Source organism: Piliocolobus tephrosceles, chromosome 4, assembly GCF_002776525.5.
Source record: "Piliocolobus tephrosceles isolate RC106 chromosome 4, ASM277652v3, whole genome shotgun sequence".
Lineage (NCBI taxonomy): Eukaryota > Metazoa > Chordata > Mammalia > Primates > Cercopithecidae > Piliocolobus > Piliocolobus tephrosceles.
In genome coordinates this window covers 176,680,374-176,700,542 of record NC_045437.1, presented here as the reverse complement: position 1 = coordinate 176,700,542, position 20,169 = coordinate 176,680,374, and the positions used below count along the sequence as shown (strand labels likewise).

Here is a 20,169-nt window from a genome sequence, read left to right as displayed (position 1 = left end):
TTAAATGCAAGCATCACTCTGAGATGGATAAACAGGACTATAAGATCTGAAGACTCTGTGAGTCTTCCCATTACCCTCAATACAGGGCATCATCTATTTAAAAACAAAACCAAAAAAAAACCCAAAGCTTAGTTGTGGGCTCTCAGAAAAGTATCACAAATTTGAAATGGGATGATTTAGCTCAGAGGTGAGGAGGACGGAGGCAAATTAGCACTAGCTGCCAAGCATGTGATGAACTCTTAGACTGCAGGGACTCACACCAGGGTGTGCAGCAAGAGATAATGGGTTTACATTTCAGCATGAGAGATTCAGGCTTGCTCTAAATGTCTGTCCTGACAGTGAAGCTTGTTATGTCTTACCAGGTACAGCGCTGGCTATGGAATTACTCTCCTGGAAAACCGTTCCAGACAGGGGCGAGTCTCACCTCTCTGGGATAATGTGGGTGCAGCCCTGCCTGGGAGTTGGGCCGGCAGCCTCTTGAGATTCATTCCAGTCTGATGATTCTCTCATTTTACACCCATAGATGGGCTGGGGCAAAAAAGGTGAGTCAACACACACAGGACAATTATGGAGAGCATTTCTTTTCATGTGGCAAAGAAAAACAGTGGTTATTCCAAAGGAAGCACAGGAACCTCAAAGCTAGCTTTTTATTTTCTTAAATCCTGGCAATTGTGACTCATAACACAGAGCAACATTTACAGAAGTGTGAAATTTGCACACTGCATTCCCTGATGTGCTTCAGCCTGAGCGCTACGGCATTTACACACCTGCAGGGCAGAGGGTTACCCAGAAAAGTGACTTAAATAGCACTGGAAATTTATTTAAAGTGATTGATACATAAAGGAACAGCTTTCTCATCCCCAAAATAACAGGCTAGAGTGAAAAAGGGAAGAGAATCACCACTTTAAATTTTAACTTCAACAGATTTAAACTCTTGAGACTTTCGAAACAATTTTTTTCTGGAGCAGAGAAACATGACCTGCAAAAACTACCTTCCCCTTTCAATAACCATCTTTATTTTATTTCTGAGACAGGGTCTCTCTGTCACCCAGGCTGGAGCGCAGTGGCGTCATCAAGGCTCACTACAGCCTTGACCTTACAGGCTCAAGTAATTCTCCCACCTCAGCTTCCCAAGTAGCAGGGAGTACAGGTGTGCGTCACCATGCCCAACTAACTTTTTGTAGAGTTAAGGTCTTGCTATGTGGCCCAGACTGGTCCTGAACTCCCAGGCTTAAGCAATCCTCCTACCACAACCTCTCAAAGTGCTGGGATTACAGGCATGACCACACCCAGTCAATAACCATTCTTAAAAGAAACCAAAATTACTCAAAACTTGCCTGCAGTCTCAGGATTTTAAACATTAACAACGGAACCTACCTCATTTCGGATATCACATTTTGGGAGGCAACAGTTTTATGCCCGTGAAGAAAAAGTACAGACATAGCAAATCATTTCCTAGGAAAACACACAGCCTTTGAGTATCCTTATAAAGCAATAAAGTTATGCTGGATTTTCTTATATACCTAGTGCAATATTAAACCAGGGGCATGCCACAACAAGCCTATTTGGAGCTTTATATACACTGTACATGCTTGTGGAAACATGGCAACTAGAGAGCCATAAAGAATTCATAACTTACATGTGGAATATTAAAGTTTTGATGAAAATGTGCCCTTTTCCAGATAAATGCCAGATGTTAAGAGTACCTTCATATCCATTCAGACTAGTGCTTTAACATGATTCAGTTCTTTGAAACCTTCTGAAAAAATATACTTGCATTTCTTTCCTCCATTACATTTATGGAGAAAGATTTTCACGTACTTTTTATTAAAAACTTGACTAAGAAAAGATTAGCTGTGCTGCATAAGCTAAATGATTTCCATAGAAATACATTATTAGAGTTTACAAAAGGATAAATCTATGCTATGAAAGAATAATACAAAGCAGGCTCTTTCTATGGTGAGTTCAAATTCCAGAATATACCACAAGCACAAAACCCTTGTGGTTTACAGAATTCTGAATCTCGAAGTTTGAATAGTGGGTGCAGGCCATAGCAACTATGCTTTTTTGCCATGTCTGTTTTTTTAATTAAGCCCTCCTAGTGGGTGGGGTTGGGGGGAAAACAGGGGCAACAAATCTGAGGCAGGCAGCAGAGAACGGGGCGGGGGTAACAGACTAGTCCACAAGGCTAATTCTATTTTACCCCTAAAGTCTATAAAGCAAAGACCCTCTAAATTCAGGCTTGACCAGTAGCAAGCAATAGCTTACGCAGGCATCAGCCTCCATGATATCCACCAACTCTCTTGCAGGCATCCCACAGACACAATCAGTGGATGTAAAGATTGTGTTAGCTAAGTAAACAGCTTTAAGAAAAGCCCTCTGTGCCTCTCCATCACCAATTCCTAGCCCCAGAGCAGCCTGAACGTCTCCCTTAAAGAAATCTTGAAACTCCTACCGTACCAGACTCCCTGCCCTCTGTCGTAGGAAGAGAGAAAGAAGGGACACTGATTTGCATTGCTCTTGCTGTTTTATGGGTAAGATGGGAAGAGAAAAAGGGGAAAATAATCCAAAGAGTAGGGGGAAGAGGGAAATAGAATGGATAGGCTGTATACATGGAGATAGCCATTAATTCTAAAGGAAGTCAAGAAACCCAGAAGGAGAAAGGAAAATAAAGATAAGCAAATTAACATTATAGGTTTTTAAAAGTCTGTTTGAAAGACTTCCCTCTGCAGGACCATTCCTGCACCCAAATGTGTCAAAGCCTTAATCTTGCATAGTCTCCTGTAATGCACCCCACACCCTATAACCAGCATGGACCAGCAAGGCCAAGCACACCAAGGAATGCTGATGTTTAGATAATTGGGTGGAGACGAGGTGTAGACTGAGAAACCAGTAGAGGTTGTTCTTGAAAAAGTGTTCTCTCATTAAGACCCAGTCAAACTGCTCAGGTGTGGTGTCAAGGGGGTTAATGTACAAATTCAGAAGCTCTGTATGCGTCACATTCTGGCCGTGGGGAGACACAAGGGTAGGTTTCTTAAAATGCATTGACTTGACCTCTTCCCCATGAGCAGTCACCTTTTGAACTGCTGTGGGATGACCTGAGAGAAAAACAGAAAGCTCTGCAACCAGGCACTCTGTGTGTTTGTGGGCAACAATCAGAGGGCTATCTAGAAAACAAAATGCTTCATTTCTTTAATAGTAGCGATTCAGGCAGCAAGAGGCAATTTAAAGACTGGCCAGCAAAGTGCACTGTTTGGGAGATCGGCATAAATGATAACATTTCTATTCTACTCCAGGTTTTATGCACTAATCTACTTCATATTGCTTAAATAAGGTGCTTCCTTCTGGGGATGGAAAGTACATGATACCTCAGCTACAGCTACTATGATAGAATTAGATGGATATACCCCACACATCCAAGCTCCAATGCAAAATTCTTAGGGATTTTTAGTAAGATGAACAAATGAGTGTTTTTAAGCAAAAAGTCATGGGCAGGTCTGGTCTTCACAGAAAGCAGCTTGACCATTGACGGTAGTGTCTTAATCTAAATTTCTTTTTTCTTCTTTACAGCACCTATTTTTTTAAAACAAGGACAGATGGAGCCATAGGGTGTTAACTGGTCCCTTTACTCCTTTCACTTTTTTGTCCTTTTCTTCAATGGACTTCACTTCTAATCTATGGCAGAATCATCCTTTCCTTGTAGAAATGGGCAATATACCACATTCCTACCTTCTTAGGCAAGAAGGGACATTTCCAAAATTTTCTGATAAAACCACAACTGCATGAATGGCGGGAAGCTTGGCTGCTTTTTATTTCTGTGCCTTGCCTGCCATTAAAGTACCACAGTACCCAGCCTCTGCTATGCACACCCACCCATGTCCCTATCTGCCTGGGGGAAGCTAATATTTACCCACTTCCTAGGGACACTGGGGTTTGGGGGCATTCCTATAAATGTTGTTTGTTAAAAGTACCACAAAAGTGTTACAGTTCAAGGTGGTATTTACTGACTTTTATATGTAACTCTCCTTACTGGTGTTCTTAAAATTCATCTCTAACATACTTTATTATGTTTGCCTCTGTTTATAAAATTTGACAAGAAGTTATAGACGCTTCGTGATGGGGGTCAGTAGTTATAGTACAAGCAAGCAACTCATATGCTTTGCTCCCAGAAAAGAGCCTTAGCTCTAAGGACTACTTATCTCTAAGGACAAGACTTGAAATCTGACAGATCCAAATACTGCCCGATGGCTGGCAATACCTTTAAGCTAAAGAGTGGGTGTTTGCCTCCCACACAGGGTGTTCTGCATCCTGAACCGAGACTCTGTGGAAGTACCAACTATGTGCGTCCCCAAAGCTTTGGCTTCAGTGGCTCTCCTGAATCATTTCTGTTTGTCAAAGGCATTTGACCATGTCCTGGCAGTTCACTCAGATATCTGCCCTCCGCACAAAACTTCTGATCACAACTGCCTACATCCACAAGGAAGCTCCTGAGTCAAGTTTAGCAGAGCATTATCACAGCATGGTGCAAGATAATTTCCCATCAGACAGGCAGCCATTCTCTTGAACCTAAAGACTAAAAGGAGGAAGCGTAGAAAATAGAGCTGTTTCATCACTTGGGTACCAATGAGCTTGCATCTCTGCCCCAAAATGTATTCAGCTTCAGTCTGGCAATTACCTAACAAGGGCAAAAATGCAGAGACAAGGAGAAGGCGAAACCCTCTCGTTTATTTTTTAATATTTGAGACAGAGTGTCCTTCTGTTGCCTAGGCTAGAATGCAGTGCCACGACTCGGCTCACTGCAACCTCTGCCTCCCGGGTTCAAGCAATTCTGGTGCCTCAGCTTCCCAAATAGTGCACGCGCTACTACACCTGACTCATTTTTGTATTTTTAATAGAGACAGGGTTTCATCATGTTGCCCAGGCTGATCTTGAACTTCTGGCCTCAAGTGATCAGCCCATCTTGGCCTCCTGAAATGCTGAGATTACAGGCATGAGCCATCACACCTGGCCCTGGAAAGCAGAAACCTCTTTAACCCAGAAAACCTAACTGGTGGCTCCATGGCCTGTATCATTTCATAGGTGGTTACTGCGCAGTCTCCAAGAACAGAAGCAGCTGTGGCAAGGGAATTCTCCAGAATCTGTGAGGCTTCTAGCTACAAAGAGCTTCAGTGATATCTACTTGTCACACCAACAAGTCCTGGAACTCATCAGTAACTGACCCTATTACATGAGCCCCTACATAAGGAAGGCTCTCCCTTCCTGCCCTCATGATCCATCTCTCACGGTTCTTAGCAAAACATCAGTGCCATGTTTTGACCAAGAAAAAGTAAAATGGAAAGCTTTCCAAATGTTGACTGACATCAGGTACTATGGGAGCATCGAGGGGGGAAAAGAACTATTATTTAGGAGAAGAATTCTATATGAGAACAGGTAGGATCCTTTTCTCCAACTCCAGCAGTGGAAGAGAAAAGAGACACATACCAATGGACAGTTCACACCCAATAGACACGATTCAGCTCACACAATCCAGGCACCTGACTTAATATTGATCAAGTCTCACTGAATCACTTAAGACAGCATTCAGAGGTAACAGCAATGTTTTTGCCTGTCTGAACACAAAACAACTCAAAGAAGGGTCTCAGGCATCAAACTCTCACCTCTTTAAGGTTATTTAACAGCCTAGGCAAAATTTTGGAGGTTAGAACCTCTATTCAGCTGCTTTAGCAATTCATTTTGCTTAGAGAACAAGCTTCATTTTCCCTTCTCACTATACTTGGTCAGCCTCAAGTTGCTATTTCCTACAGCTTTACAGCTGAAAACTCTACTCTGCCATGCACCTCTCTTCTTCTATGTAACCTTGTTTGACTAAAAAGGCTTTGGGGAGGCGAATGTGAAATGCTCTTTCCTCACCTTTTATACACTTTGACATAACACAGAATAAACCAGGTGACAAGAAAGACTCCACCCATGGCCATCTGTCCATCTTAATCACCTATGTGCTGGGTGTACCACAGTTTGGCCAACAGCCAATGATTGAATGTGTAGCCAATTTTCCTTGTTGTATGTTACTACAATGAAGAACCTTAGAACAGACTCCTGGAAATAGAATTACCTGGCCAAGGCTTCTGACTGTGGAATTGCCTCTTCTACCAAAAGCTACTGCGATACATATTTCTCCCAGCTGTGTCTACTTCACTTTACTCTTAACATGTGTAGACATATCATTTACATATTTTTTTTGCCAATTTGATTCCAAAATAGTCTTCATTTTCTTGATTATTTGAGGATAAACTTTTTGTCGTAAATCTACTGGACACATGAATTTGTTTTTTAATTGCCTGTTTATGTTCTTTGCCTATTTTGACAGATGATTTTTTTAGAGTTTAATGTGTATAACAGATAGTAACCTTTTACCAAATGTATTGCAAATACTCTTTCCCAGTGAACTGTTTGTCTTTTAATTTATATAGCATTTTGTCACATCTGTATGTTTCATATTTTTATGTAGCTTCCACAAACCTTTCCCTTAACAGATTCTCTCTGCTTTTTGTTTAGAAAGACATCCTCCACACCACTCAGATTCCATAGCTACCTACATTTTCTTCAGTGTGGTTTTCTTCTATGTGGCCATTTTTTAAACCTTTTATTCATCTGGAATTTCATGGCATACATGAATTAGAAATCAACTTTGTTCTTTTCATTTATTGTTTGTCCTAGTACTACTGAAAAATTACAGCTACATCTTCTTTATGTTACTCTAAATGACAGTATTATAATGTTTAATGTTGCATAGCATAATCTCTCCCCCTTTGTTTTATTAAAAATAGCATTTTAGGTATTTGTTTCTTCTTCCAAATAAACAGAAGGTCACTGTAAAGATTTTTTTTGAAATCCCATGAGGCTCTGGATCACAACACCACTAAACTTCTATTCTCCCCCAATCAGTGTAATCATGTGCATGACTGAATCCCATTTAATAACATGAGCATTCCATTTATCAAATTGTATTTTTCTTTGCAGAGGCCCTCTTTAACCTAGACATAAATTCCCTGAGGACAAACTTTATTTCTGTTTTCTCAGTGTATTCTATTCCTAGTAGCTAGTACAGTGTACTAGTAGAATGAATGAAATCAAAGTGACCTAGAACATTTGTCTTGAACATCTTATTTAGTGTTTTGAACCCCAAATAGCTAAAACAGTACAATGACCCTGAATGCACTTGGTGTAACTCAGCAAAGGTCTAAGTGCAGGGATTTACAGCACACCACACCACTCTGAATAACAGCAAATCCAACTCCAAAGACAGAGACCTTCCTACATTACTGCAACAGCAAAACAAAGGGGAAATGAACATGGAGGGTAACACTGGGTAGATTAAGATGAACCAAAATCAACAGAACTGGAACTCATGCGTGAGAACTACAGAAATGTGCCTAGAATCACGGCCATGGTGAAGTAAAGAAGTCAGAAAACTGCTTTGAAAAGTCCTAGACCCAATGCTAAGAGAGATTTAGGAGACTGAGAGAGCAAATATCCAAGGTACGGGTGAGTAGACAGAGAAACATCCTGTAAATATCCAGGTAAAAAAGACCTGAATCAATGTTCCCAACCTGTCTTCTTCCTGGCTCCTTGGTAAAGGGACTCAGCTAACAAAAACCAATCCACTGGTGGAGGCTGGACGGAATCGTCGTGAATTGTACCTACACTGCTGGCACAGATCACTGCACTGTTTGGCTCCTAAGGAGCACCTCTTTTTATCTAATGATTTACTAGTTTTAAGATATAGTCACAAAGATATTTATTGTAGCACTATAATAATAACAAAAACTAAACAAAACGTTAATAACAAAAACTAAACAAATACATTAATGCCCATCTACAGGGGAGTAAATAAATACACTGACATATCCATAATTTGCAGCTGTGAAAAAGAATGGCATACTGGAGATCTTGGAGAAGAAACCCACGACATACAGTTAAAAAACTTTTTTTTTTTTTGAGGGTGTTTCTCTGTCATCCAGGCCAGAGTCCGATGGTCCAATCACAGCTCACTGCGGCTTCAACCTCCCAGGCTTAAGTGATCCTCCTAACTCAACCTCCCAAGCATCTGGGACTACAGGTGTGAGTTTTGTAGTTTTTGTAGAGACGAGGGTCTCCCTATGTTGTCCATGCTGGTCTCAAACTCCTGGGCTCAAGCGATCCTCCTGCCTTGTCCTTCCAAAGTGCTGGGATTACAGGAGAGAGCCAATATGCCTGGCTGATAGATTTTTTTTTTATTAATGTTAAGAAGAGAATGTAAATAGTGTGATGTCATTTTTATGAAAATGTTCACCACATTTATAAATATTTGTGTATTTTACATGAGCTTAGATGGGTACTGAAGAACAAACACCAAATTGTTAATGCTGGTTTAGGAGGAAGGCAGAAATTTAAGAGGAGAAGGGATTGAGTTAACTCTTCCATGACATACTAACGTGTTGTTTGACTTGTTCTGGTGGGCATGTGTAGCTTTTGTGCTTTGAAAGGAGAGGCTAATAAGTTACTATTCTTGAAAATAAGACATGTCAACAACTTTTGAAAAATGGATATTAACAATGAAAATGTAAAATTATCTCAGATGTAGAACAAACAAAATAATGAACCCCATTAGAACATACTTGAGATGGTCAAACTTTGATGACTTAAAGCTGGAAAGAGGTACTACAATTAGTTTTTCTTTGATTTCAGGGACTTATTTACTCTTCTTATCTTAAGACAGAACTAACAGACCAAATAGTTTTGAAAGGTCCTAGATGGTTCTCAACATTTGGGTATATTCCAGGAAGACTAAGTTAATTTAGCTATTCACAGAGTGGCACATTTGACAGGGAAAATGCAAATTTGATCACTGTAGTTAGTGTTCAATTAGCCACTCAAACTGGAGGGGAAATAGTGACAGATAAATATGATGCTATGGGTACCACAATGTATTTAACTATTGAAAGCCTTGTTCAACTTTCTCAGAAACCTATGTAGGAGGTTGTATGAAATTTGCATTAGATTGCAAATATTGTTTTGGTGTACTCCCAGAGGATTAATTAACGCGTAACCACATCATATTCCTTCTCATCTACTCTAAAATACATTCAATTTTTAAGGAAGAGATATAGTTGTCCCCAACCATCCCTAGAGTACTTTTCATGGATATTTTTCATCATGTGGGTCATGATCCATGAATGAGTTTTGAGACAAATTTAGTGTGTTGTGATCAGCATAGGTCTAGATTAAAAAAAAAAAAAGTTTGAAAACTACTGCCTTAAATATTCCCTTCTTTTCTGCATCCTACCCCCTATGTACTGTACCAACCAGCAGGGAAAAAACACTTTCTCTCAAGTCTGGATAGCTATATCCTGGGCTGATTTTCAAGGAGCTGATTTTGTCATTAAGAAAAACATTCAGTTTAAGTATACATTCGAAAATTCAGGAGCTAATTCTATTTTCTCTAATTCCCAGCAAGGCATTTGTTATAATGGGTAAATGGCTTTGCCTTAGGATTTCTTGCTGAGAAATAGTTCCTAAATGCCCATTTCTTGTACTGTATATTAAAACATGACATAAGCACAAGGGGGATCACAACAATAAGGCCATAAAGCTGCAACCAGGCCATGCCCCTAAGGACTGTATTAACAGCCCAGCACTAGCAGTGCACGTACCGGGAGGAGCTGTGTGCGCCCTGAGTACAACAGCTAGTAAACCTTCAACTGAAAAGTTATCTCTTGCAGCTGTGCTGCCAACACTCGGACATCTGAAGACAACTGCCAACAGAATTCTCAGGAAAAGACATCTACTATTGAAGTTCTAGCGCGTTCCTCAACACACAGAGCAAGACACTGATCTCAAAGTCCAACAGTCGGGATGACGACTCCCCTGTGCTCCAGGCTTGCACCACAGTTGCTGACCACACTGCTGCACCCAGAGGGCTGATGTGACCCAAACTCACCTTGCCTTCTTCCCTGCAAACTAACCCACCCTGTGCCTGAACTGTCACCCAGTTCAATTAAATGAACAAATATGGGCCAAGAGCCAAGTTCTACAGGCCTGTTTACCCAAACCAGCGACTTGGGTATCCTTTTTGAATTCTTCCTCCATGTCCCTCTTACCGATTTCTGTTGATCTTGCCTCACAGATCTTTCTGGAAACCATCCACTCCTCCTCAGGCCAGCATCACCATTCTAGCTCAGGGTCCACTGCTTGTCTGGATCGCAGCAACAGTGTTGTCTGCACTGGCTCCCTACCTCCAGCCTTCTCTCTAAACTGTTCTCTAAAGGAAGCATAGACACTCCGAAGTACAATTCTGATGATATCATTTCTCTTGCTAAAAGAGAAATATAAACAGTAACAACTCTTCAGTGGCTGCCCTTCACCCTCAGGTAGCTCCAAATTCCTCTATATGGCCTGAGAACCCTGCTCCCACCCCAACACCATCTATCTGCAGGTGGCCTCCAGAAAGACTTCTTGAGTCCTAGTGGGCACCTCTCCTATGTACCCTCCTACTTCCCATCAAGCTTCTAACACACTTTCTTGGGGGCCTTGTTTCTTTCGTCCCCTCTGGTAGTCGGTAAGCTCCTTGAGGACTAGGATTTTGTCTGACTGGTTTCCAACAGCCAGCACTGTGCCTGGCACAAAGGAGGCACTGAATACCTACATGTTAAAGACTAACACTGGCCAGTTCCTCTGCCATGGGAACTACGATAAAAGCTAAACCAGGTGTTGGAGGCCATTGTGTGACACAATGTGGACTTTCAGCAATGGTTAGGAACCCATCCCACCAAATCTCTCAGGTGCACAAGGATGGAAAATCTAGGACTAGACAGTCCAGTGACTTCAGCCACACAATCTGAAAACAAAAAGGAGCACTGAAGTCAGTAAGTCTGCCCATGATGATAAACAATGTTAACATTCAGTACATTTTGCCATTAAAGGCATTTCACATAAAGACATTATACCAAAAAAAAATTGTTACAGCAATTGGATTTCTTCATGATCCTTTCCATTATTTAAAACCCATGTTTGCATTTTTCTTTAAAAAGCTGTAATCCTAACATACATATATGGCGAATTTTGTGTTATTTTGTATAGGTTTTCTCAAGTGGGTACACAGTCTTCATATTTGTAGTTTTAAGGCCTGAGTAAATGCCATCAAATTAATGTATCATACTTAATCATATGTAGGTCGTTTCTAATCTTTACTAATTTAAAATAATGCTGTAACAAACATCAAACGATTTCCTCCCTTTCAAATTAGGAAAGAATTTTTTCTCCTTATCTTAGAAGACTATTTCACTATGTTAAAGAACCTGCAAGAACACACCGTTGGAACACGGTCCACAAGAATAATACCCAAAACAGTGGCTAATGTAAGAATGGACCAAAACAGGGCTTGCCAATCAGAACACATGCAAGAAAGTGGGGTATGAGTGGCAACAGAGAAGACCTGAGAAGGGAAGAGAAGCTGCAGAAATGGGATTTAGAATGTGTTCCTGAATGACACGGAAGGGGCATTTCTAGAGTCACTCTTGCCACTTAGTTAACAAAGACTCGACCCTGTAGCAGTCCCTGTTATGGAACAAGACAAGACAGTGGGGAGTGGACCATCTCAGTAGCTCTGAACATGCAGCAGCTTTCCTAGCAAGGTGGCTAGGGGTCAGATTTAGACATAAAGGGTAGATGGCATCAGGGGCAGCAAAAGATTCTGGCCTGTTTCTAGTAGTTGAGGAACTAGAAAACAAGAGAAAGAGCAAACAGGTGGAGATGGGGGGTTGCCAGGGCAGAAGATATATTTATGAAGGATATGTTGGGGAGGGTTATCCAGAGAAATAATAGAATCCCAACCCACTCTGCCTATGACAAATGGCCGCTCAACCACACCTCCCCCTCACCCCCAAGTCTGCCCTTGCAGAGACAGCTAAACTTCTGCCGACAACCGGATTCCTTTCTATAATTAAATTTAATGTAGCACTCATGTCATATCATTTCTCACACTACTGTCTTCTATCATTGTTGTGTTAACCTCAACAATTTTCCCATTCCACTTCCACTGTCAAAGAATCATAAAATCCTCCTAGATACTCACTCTTAATTAACATGTTGTGTTTTCTTTTCCTCCTATCCTACCCTCCTGCCTTCTACCAGAAGGCAAAGGGGATCTAAAGTCTTCCTGCAAACACAGAACTGTGGTCTCAAGTGATTACAGTCCCATTTATCTCTCATTTATTTTATCAAAAAAAATCTTGTAACAGTATTTATACATACTCTAAGAAGCCAGGTAACTGTTAAGACTTAAATTCAGCAGAGCTTAAACAAAGGAAGAGGAAAAAATGGTCAAGAAGTCATAATTTACTGTTAAAATGCTACTATCTCATGTACCATCCCCCATACCACCCTCTTCTATGCCTCATTCAATACCTTACAGAGACCCTTTAGGAACACAGGCTGTGCTTTCAGCAATAACTGACATCCCTGTAAATCCATGTAATGTTCAGAATATAAATCCAGTGCTCTCTGCTGCCCATATAGCACCATTAATCTTATGAACAGTACCACAGAACACCCTCCCCCAACCCCCTCCATCTGCTTTAAGTAGGGCAAGTGTTTTACTCATGTTAATTGTTCTGACAGATGAGGCTCAACACTGCTTTAATCCATTTGCAGCCTAGCACGGGGAACATTTGTCTTCTCAAATGCTGTTAGGGGCAAGTACACTGGCTGTTAGTAACAAGAGAAGTACTTCAGGCAGTGCGCAGTACTCTGAACTGACTGGCTCTGCTTTCCTCATAGCGGGAATGCAAAGGAAATTCTTTCCAAAATGGGTTCAAGATGTTCTGGCTGCCATTGTGGTTGTGTTTTGATCCTTTAAAAACAGCAGATAGTAGAATTTCATTAAACTAAGACATATACTGAATCAATTTCTATTGATTTCTTTTAAAATGCCAGTGTATCTTCTCATTTACCAATTAATAACATATGAGTTCTTGAAAAGACAAATGAATGCAGTTGAATTTTTCAGAAGGATTTTGCTGTAAAATGCAAAAACCCAGTTATGAACCACACACATTTTGCAAGGATATGCCTAGCACCAATTTACAACACACACAGGAAACATCACAGCCAAGGCCTACCATGTTTACAAGAGCATAGGCCTTAGATACAGGCACACCTGTGTTCAAACCTCAGCTTCACCATCTTTCATCTTCTCAGCCAGCTGCTATGCGTATTGCAGGAATCCCTGGTCAAGGCACATACATACCTAAACATATACATACCTAAATCTTGGCTCTGAATTACCTGAAGATGTAGCTTCAGATGATGTGTTAAATATTCCCTAGAGATTTCTATTCTCACCCCAGAAGTACAGTCAAAGAGGATTTCCATGGAGAATGAATACAGTGGCCCAACAGCCTCCTCCCCTGATTTTAGGATGGGATCGTCTGCCTGGTCTCCATGAGCAGTACTTCTTTATCAGCATCTGGACTTCACGGGCCCATCTCTACTACTTATCCTCACGTGGTTTTTTACTTGCCATTTTCTCCTTTCTACTCCCTTTGTTTTATTGCTATTCCTTCTTCAATTCCACCCTGTCTCCCGTGCTTCCAATTTATAACCTTATACATTTCAAGACTTCAGTACAGTGCTTCCAGCTCAGAAATGTAGTGAAGAAAAACAAATATGGCATGACTCAGATTTATGGAATATATTATATAGAGAATCCACCAGAAAAATCCACTTGTTACCCCTTATAGGCAGGATTACTGATTTCTTCCTTCTGCCCCTCCTAGGCTTTCAGTGCTGTTCAGGTGCACTGGTGAGATGAGAGTAGATGGACAGGAGACTATTCTTCTAGTTTGGGGGCTCTTTCTTCTTCAACTTCTGGGTAAAAGCATGGTCCAAGATTGGCCACTTAACAAAAATGCCTACTGACATGGGAGAAGTTTATGTTATAATGTCAGCCATTTTCTGGCAAGCCAGTTTTGCCCAAGAAGAGTATATATTTGCATATATGTTAGATCTCAACAGTGTAAAAGAGATCAATTTTTCCTCAATACAATAGAGAATATTAAAACATTAATGGTATGTCTATTTGGATGTGGGATTTAAGGTAATTTTTACTTTAATATTTTTCTGACTTGCTAAATTTTATATAATAGTTAAGAATTACATTTTAATCAGAAAAACAAAATAATTATGTAAAGTTACTTATGTCCTTCTAACTCCATTCAGCACCCTACTTTGAAAGTCATCATTTATGTGTTTACAGTTTAATCTAAAAATCATCCAGAAGCCAACTCTAATTTTGAAGAATCAAAGCTTCCAACCACCCAACTTGATTAAATTAGATCAATGGCGCAGTGCCCGAAAAACCTATATTCCTTATATTGAGACCAATACATCTGTATGTGAACTGATGACACTTATTGAAGACAACTTAGTCTAAACTCCCAGAAACAGGCAATTTAGACTATTCTAAACATGAATTTTGATGGGAAGCTTTGATTCCCAAAAAGGAGTTTTCCTCCTTCTGCTGCTTACAGAATGCCTGGATGTGCACAGGCCTCTTTAAGACCATATCAGGCAAATTTTAGACCAGCACTATTGGTCAGAACACCATTACCAGCCTTGAAATGTACTGATTAGAATTTATAAATGGATTCTGAGGAGATTCACTTTTACTGGGACTCAAAGAAATTTGGCTGGGCAGTTTTATTGTTTATAGTCATCGAGGCAAATATTTAGGCAAATAAAAGACAACATGAACTCCAAAGAGTTATCTAAACAAGTAGCAATCAACAAAACTACCTTGCCATCTATAACTACAGAATAAAATAGAAAGGAGAGATAATGCACAATAATCTTAGCTACCTTCTGACTGTGCACCTGCTGTCAGAAGAATGGGGTCAAATCTGACTCTGCTTCTCTGGGCTCGTTTTCTCAGCTACAGGATGAGGGAACTAGTCCCCAGAGAGGAAGAAGTGAGAAGATGTGTAAGAACAAATGAAAATGTAACAAAAGGCAAACCTCAAACCAAAATGATGATCACCTGCCTGGAGAGTTCCCTTCTTCACATATAAAACTCACAATTAAGGCCGGGCGCGGTGGCTCAAGCCTGTAGTCCCAGCACTTTGGGAGGCCGAGACGGGCGGATCACGAGGTCAGGAGATCGAGACCATCCTGGCTAACACGGTGAAACCCCGTCTCTACTAAAAATACAAAAAACTAGCCAGGCGATGTGGTGGGCGCCTGTAGTCCCAGCTACTCGGGAGGCTGAGGCAGGAGAATGGCAGGAACCCGGGAGGCGGAGCTTGCAGTGAGCTGAGATCCGGCCACTGCACTCCAGCCTGGGCGACAGAGCGAGACTCCGTCTCAAAAAAAAAAAAAAAAACAAAAAAAAAACTCACAATTACAAAACCAAAAATAGGAAACAAGAAAGAAAACAAGCTCTCAGACACTGTGCTGAAGTATGAGTGAGTCTCCTTACCTATGACCGCAGTTCACTGTAAATTCTGAGGCCCAGGGGGGTTTATAAGAGTTGCCGCGCAGGTATGTTGCTCTCAGAGGACCCCATCCCCTGTCAGGTGCATCATGTGCTCATCAGCATCACTTGTTCCTTCCCACAACTGAGCCAGGCCCTGATGTGCTAACATGGAGGCGAGGTGCCATGCTCCCTCTGTCAGCTTGCTGGGTTCAGCTGGAAGCATCCTGTGTTCATGTAAGGTAAAGCCACAACTCTCTTCTTTACCAGAATTGTTCCTTACCTGTCCATTTTATTTCTATTTAAGGGTGATTTCACCCCCACCAATGAAATGTTTATGGGGGTTTTTATAGTTGAGAAGGGACTGAACTGCATTTACACACATTTTACAGATTCTCTTCATTCAGTTAGTATTTACCGAATGGCGTCTGCAGCTTGGTATCTCTTCTTCCATTACTGCACTCAAGCAAGACCCAGTGTTCTAATGTGGTTAACTGGGCACATATCCTTTTTCCCTAGACCACACTCATGAGACGGTAAGTGACTCATTCAAAATACACATATTGGGTATCTACTATGCACCAGGCATTCTGTTAGGTATGGAAGTAAAAGATTAAGATATTCTCCTACCTTCAAAAGGCAAGACTTTCGGGAGGCTGAGGCAGGAGAATAGCTTGAACCTGGGAGGCAGAGGTTGCAGCGAGCCGATATCGCACCGCTGCACTCCAGCCTGACGACAGAGCCAGACTGTCTCAAACAAAAAAAAAAGGGGGGGGGCGCGGGGCAAGTCTTCAAAAGCTACATGAAGATACTCACATGGAAATATTAAAGCACTTGATACTTCCTTTCACATACAACATATATCACAGCGAGTTTTGCATTTACATGCCAGTCTCCACATCTGTTGGTGAACTCCTAGATTTCTCTACTTCCGGTGCCTTGCACAAGCCCTTGCACAGAGCAGCACTTGATGCATGTGCATCCAATGAGGAACTGACAATCCATACGGCGGGAAGGTATAAACACCCAATAGCCATGCTGTCACTGTCACAGGAGGCTTGTGACAAGTCCACAGTGACGGTCTCAGTAATGTGCCACAGACGGCACAGGAGAGTTCAATGCAGTTCCCGTTGGAGATGATTCAGGAAGATTTTCTTGGAGAGAGGGCATTTGAGCTAAGTTTGGGAGAATTTCAACAGGCAGGAAGAATGAGCTGGGGAGGGTGTCCAGGTGGGCAGAGCACCTTAAATGGAAACATGATAGGCTTTATACTAGGTCCATGGCTGCCAGATGATACGCCTTACACAGTGGGGGCTCCAGGTCTCTCAGCGGCCCCATCTGCTCCTCAATATAATTGATTTAAAAGGTCAGCTCCCTTATACTCCTGAGACAAGAGCTCTGATTCACACCAGAGAGGTCTGGAAAATTTAAGCTCTGTGTGTGTGTGTGTGTCTGTGTGGAGGGTGTGGGGGAGGGGAAAGGAGACAGAGAAATGTCTTTTAATACACTTCTCTAAACTTTAGCTTTTTCAATATATGCAACTTAGTTCAAATCTATCTTTTCTTCCTTCAGGTACCAGGTCAGAGAAAATCTGTCAGACTACTCTTAAAAACATTCTTTCCTGTCTCAGAAGAAAGGAGTGTAGATTGGTATTACGGCCTCTGATGGAAACATCGTGACAAAGTCAGCTACCTCCCTTCCCCAAACATCCCCCTCCTCAGGAGGGGCCTGGCTTTACCCAAGGGTTTTGGTTCCAAATAAGCCTGGAAGGGGACACTCACTGGCTGCGTCAAATTACAATCCCCCCTCAGCTGCATGAATAGGAATACTGTACCTAGCACATAGCAGGACGCAAGTCTCATACGCAGAGAGAGTCGGGCATCTGGAGAAGTGTGCAGACCCAGACAGCCCATCTCAAGAGCACCAAGGGAAAATGGGACCAGACCAGAGGGATCAGAGGGATGGGAACTAGCTGGAAAACATGACTAGTAAGGGAAAATGGTTAGAATTCTCTAGGTTGTGTCTCAAGCGAGACTTGTGGGGAGAAAGGGGGCAAAGGGAATAGCGGGCTGACACCCGTTAGCCCTTTCCACATGACTGCTGCTCTCCTCCCTCCTCTGCCGGTCCCCACCCGTCTTCACAATTCCCCATGCAATTTTTTGGTTGTGCAAACTGAAACCCAAAGAGCTCAGAGTATCCAAAATCACAATGCTGGTAAGTAGAATGAATGTCTGATGCCAAAATCAATTTTTATTCCCCTCTAAAGCTCATTAGAGGAGACAGCTGGCATTTAATTTTTAGAGTGATCTCAAATGAACTGTAATCTCTTAACATCAGAATTTGCTCTTATAAGATTGTTTTTCCACTTCTTAGTACCATACATTTGTTGAGATGGATTTGGATAATATCAATACTCCGACAGAACCTGATGGGATAATTCAGGTCCTTAACCCAAAGCTGTTTCTATTTAAGACAGTCTAAAAGAGCTACATCAGCATCTAATTCTTCGCCACCCACCCTCCCTGCAACTCAACAGGTTTTCCATAACTGCTAAGCATAAACTTATTTTTTCTGGTTTGGATGGGCTAGAAAGATGTTGGAAGAAAAATTAGACCGACTTGTAAAACTTTACTTTGCTGATCTGTGGAACAGCAGTTTTCCTCCATAGCAGTTTAGGTTTTTTTTTTTTTTTTTTGGAGACAGGGTCTTGTTCTTGAGCTCAGTGCTGCAATCATGGCTCACTGCAGTCTCCTGAGCTCAAGCAATCCTCCTGCCTCAGTCTCTCAAAGTGCTAGGATTATAGGTCTGTGCCACTACGCCCAGCTTACAGCAGTTTGGTTTCTATAACCCTATAAAAACAGAGGTCAATAAGGATTATTTTTATTAAAAATATCAAAAGAAGAGATGGACAGGTATAAGTAAAGTGGTTAAGTCTGAAACTGTAGAACATAGAACTTCTGGGTAAAATCCTTAGAGCCCACTGATGGAGGTGTGTTAGGCTAACAGCTTCAACTTCGCATCTCCAGTTCTAGAATTACTAACTGAAATAGATGGGCAGACCACCTTAACTTTGTATAAAGTACTCACGACACACACTGTACAGTGAGAGAAAGAAAGAAAACGTTACCCTGAGAGTAACTTTCCATTTGTCTACAAACCCAAATCTTATCTCCTCCACCTTTTAACCGAAAGGGACAAGAGAGAAAAGGCTGCAAAGGCACCAGGGAAGCTGGGGAAAGACCGAAGGTGCACAACCACACCATGTTAGGCCATTCCACGTGGAGACAGCCTGTGCACGATGGTTGAAACATCAATTTCATGAAGAGATAGTGGGCATAAGGGGTTGAATTCATCCGACTTTGGATCCTGACTCTCCAAGCTGTCTCTAAGATAAGGTCCCATCTCTCTAGTAATCAGGGGGGTTGAGAGGGTGAGGAAGGAGAGTTGTAAATGGGAGTCGACTTACTTTTTGCAGAGTCAAATCTTAACAAGACACAAGCCGTAGGGGAAACAACTCTATGGACCTGAAAACTGCAAACACACACACACACACCCACACACACACACCCACAAATTGTTCTGACCAGCAAAGGAGGCATAAACACTTGACTTCCTAGCAAGGGTCCACAGGCTGAGACCAACTATCTTGTTTGAAATTCTTAAAATCCTGGTTACATGATTCTAAAATTCCTGGACACATGATGTCCCAACCCATAGGAGATTAGAAGTAGCAGATTAAAAGGCTAGAGAAAGCTACATAGATATCAGCAAGACTGACAGTTGACAAAAAGGTAAGAAAGAGAATTGCTATTCTCAAAAGTGACAATATTTTAAAACTCAGCAGTCTAGGAGCACTGAGAGGAACTAACAGCTTTACAAACTTCAATCACTCTTGAGTCACTGCCACCCCCAGGCATGTGAAAAATAATTACAAGTGTAGGAAAGAAATACAGTGTAGTCGCAGAACATAAAGAGATTTAGGAATTCTAGTTCACACTAAGTTCACTGTGAATGAAGCGTGCTGTAGCACGACACCCTGAAGTCTTAGGATATAGTAACAGAAGCCATATAAGAAAACGAAGGAGGAGGTCGCCCCTCCTTACACTGTATTGGCCAGTAAGTTCAATTCTTGATTCCTTAATTTGAGAAGGAAGAGCAATTAAGTGTATATTCAGATAAGAACCACCAAGACCCTAAGGAGATCCGAAAACAAGGACTGTACGATTTTTTAAGTGCAATGACAGTGGCATTGGGGGGCAACAACACATAAACCTAGTTTGTGGGATTGACTGAGAGCTGCTGCTGAGGCAGGACAGAGGTCTCTGGGATTTCCAAAGTATTAACACACCTGTGCTGCAATGGATCCTTGCAACTACTACAGGTGATCTGACCACACCTACACAGTATCCCTGGCTCAGTCTTTCAGCCCTGCTTCTCACACAGGGAAATCCCGACTGTGGGTGGCAGGGGACGTGCCACTAGGAACTTGAAGACACAGTAAATGCAGCTCTGGGGGCTATAGACACATTTTGTTTGATTTGCACAGTCACCCTTCCACCCCCTCATTTGGGCGTTTTTTTTTTTTTTTTTTTTTTTTGAGACGGAGTCTTGCTCTGCCGGCCAGGCTGGAGTGCAGTGGCCGGATCTCAGCTCACTGCAAGCTC

The 20,169-nt window shown here is 41.7% G+C and overlaps 1 protein-coding gene across 2 annotated transcripts in view; it reads right to left on the bottom strand.

The window, feature by feature from the left end:
- The window catches only part of MCC (MCC regulator of WNT signaling pathway), a 469,138-nt gene that overhangs the window by 142,514 nt on the left and 306,455 nt on the right, over positions 1 to 20,169 (bottom strand). The window lies entirely within an intron of this gene.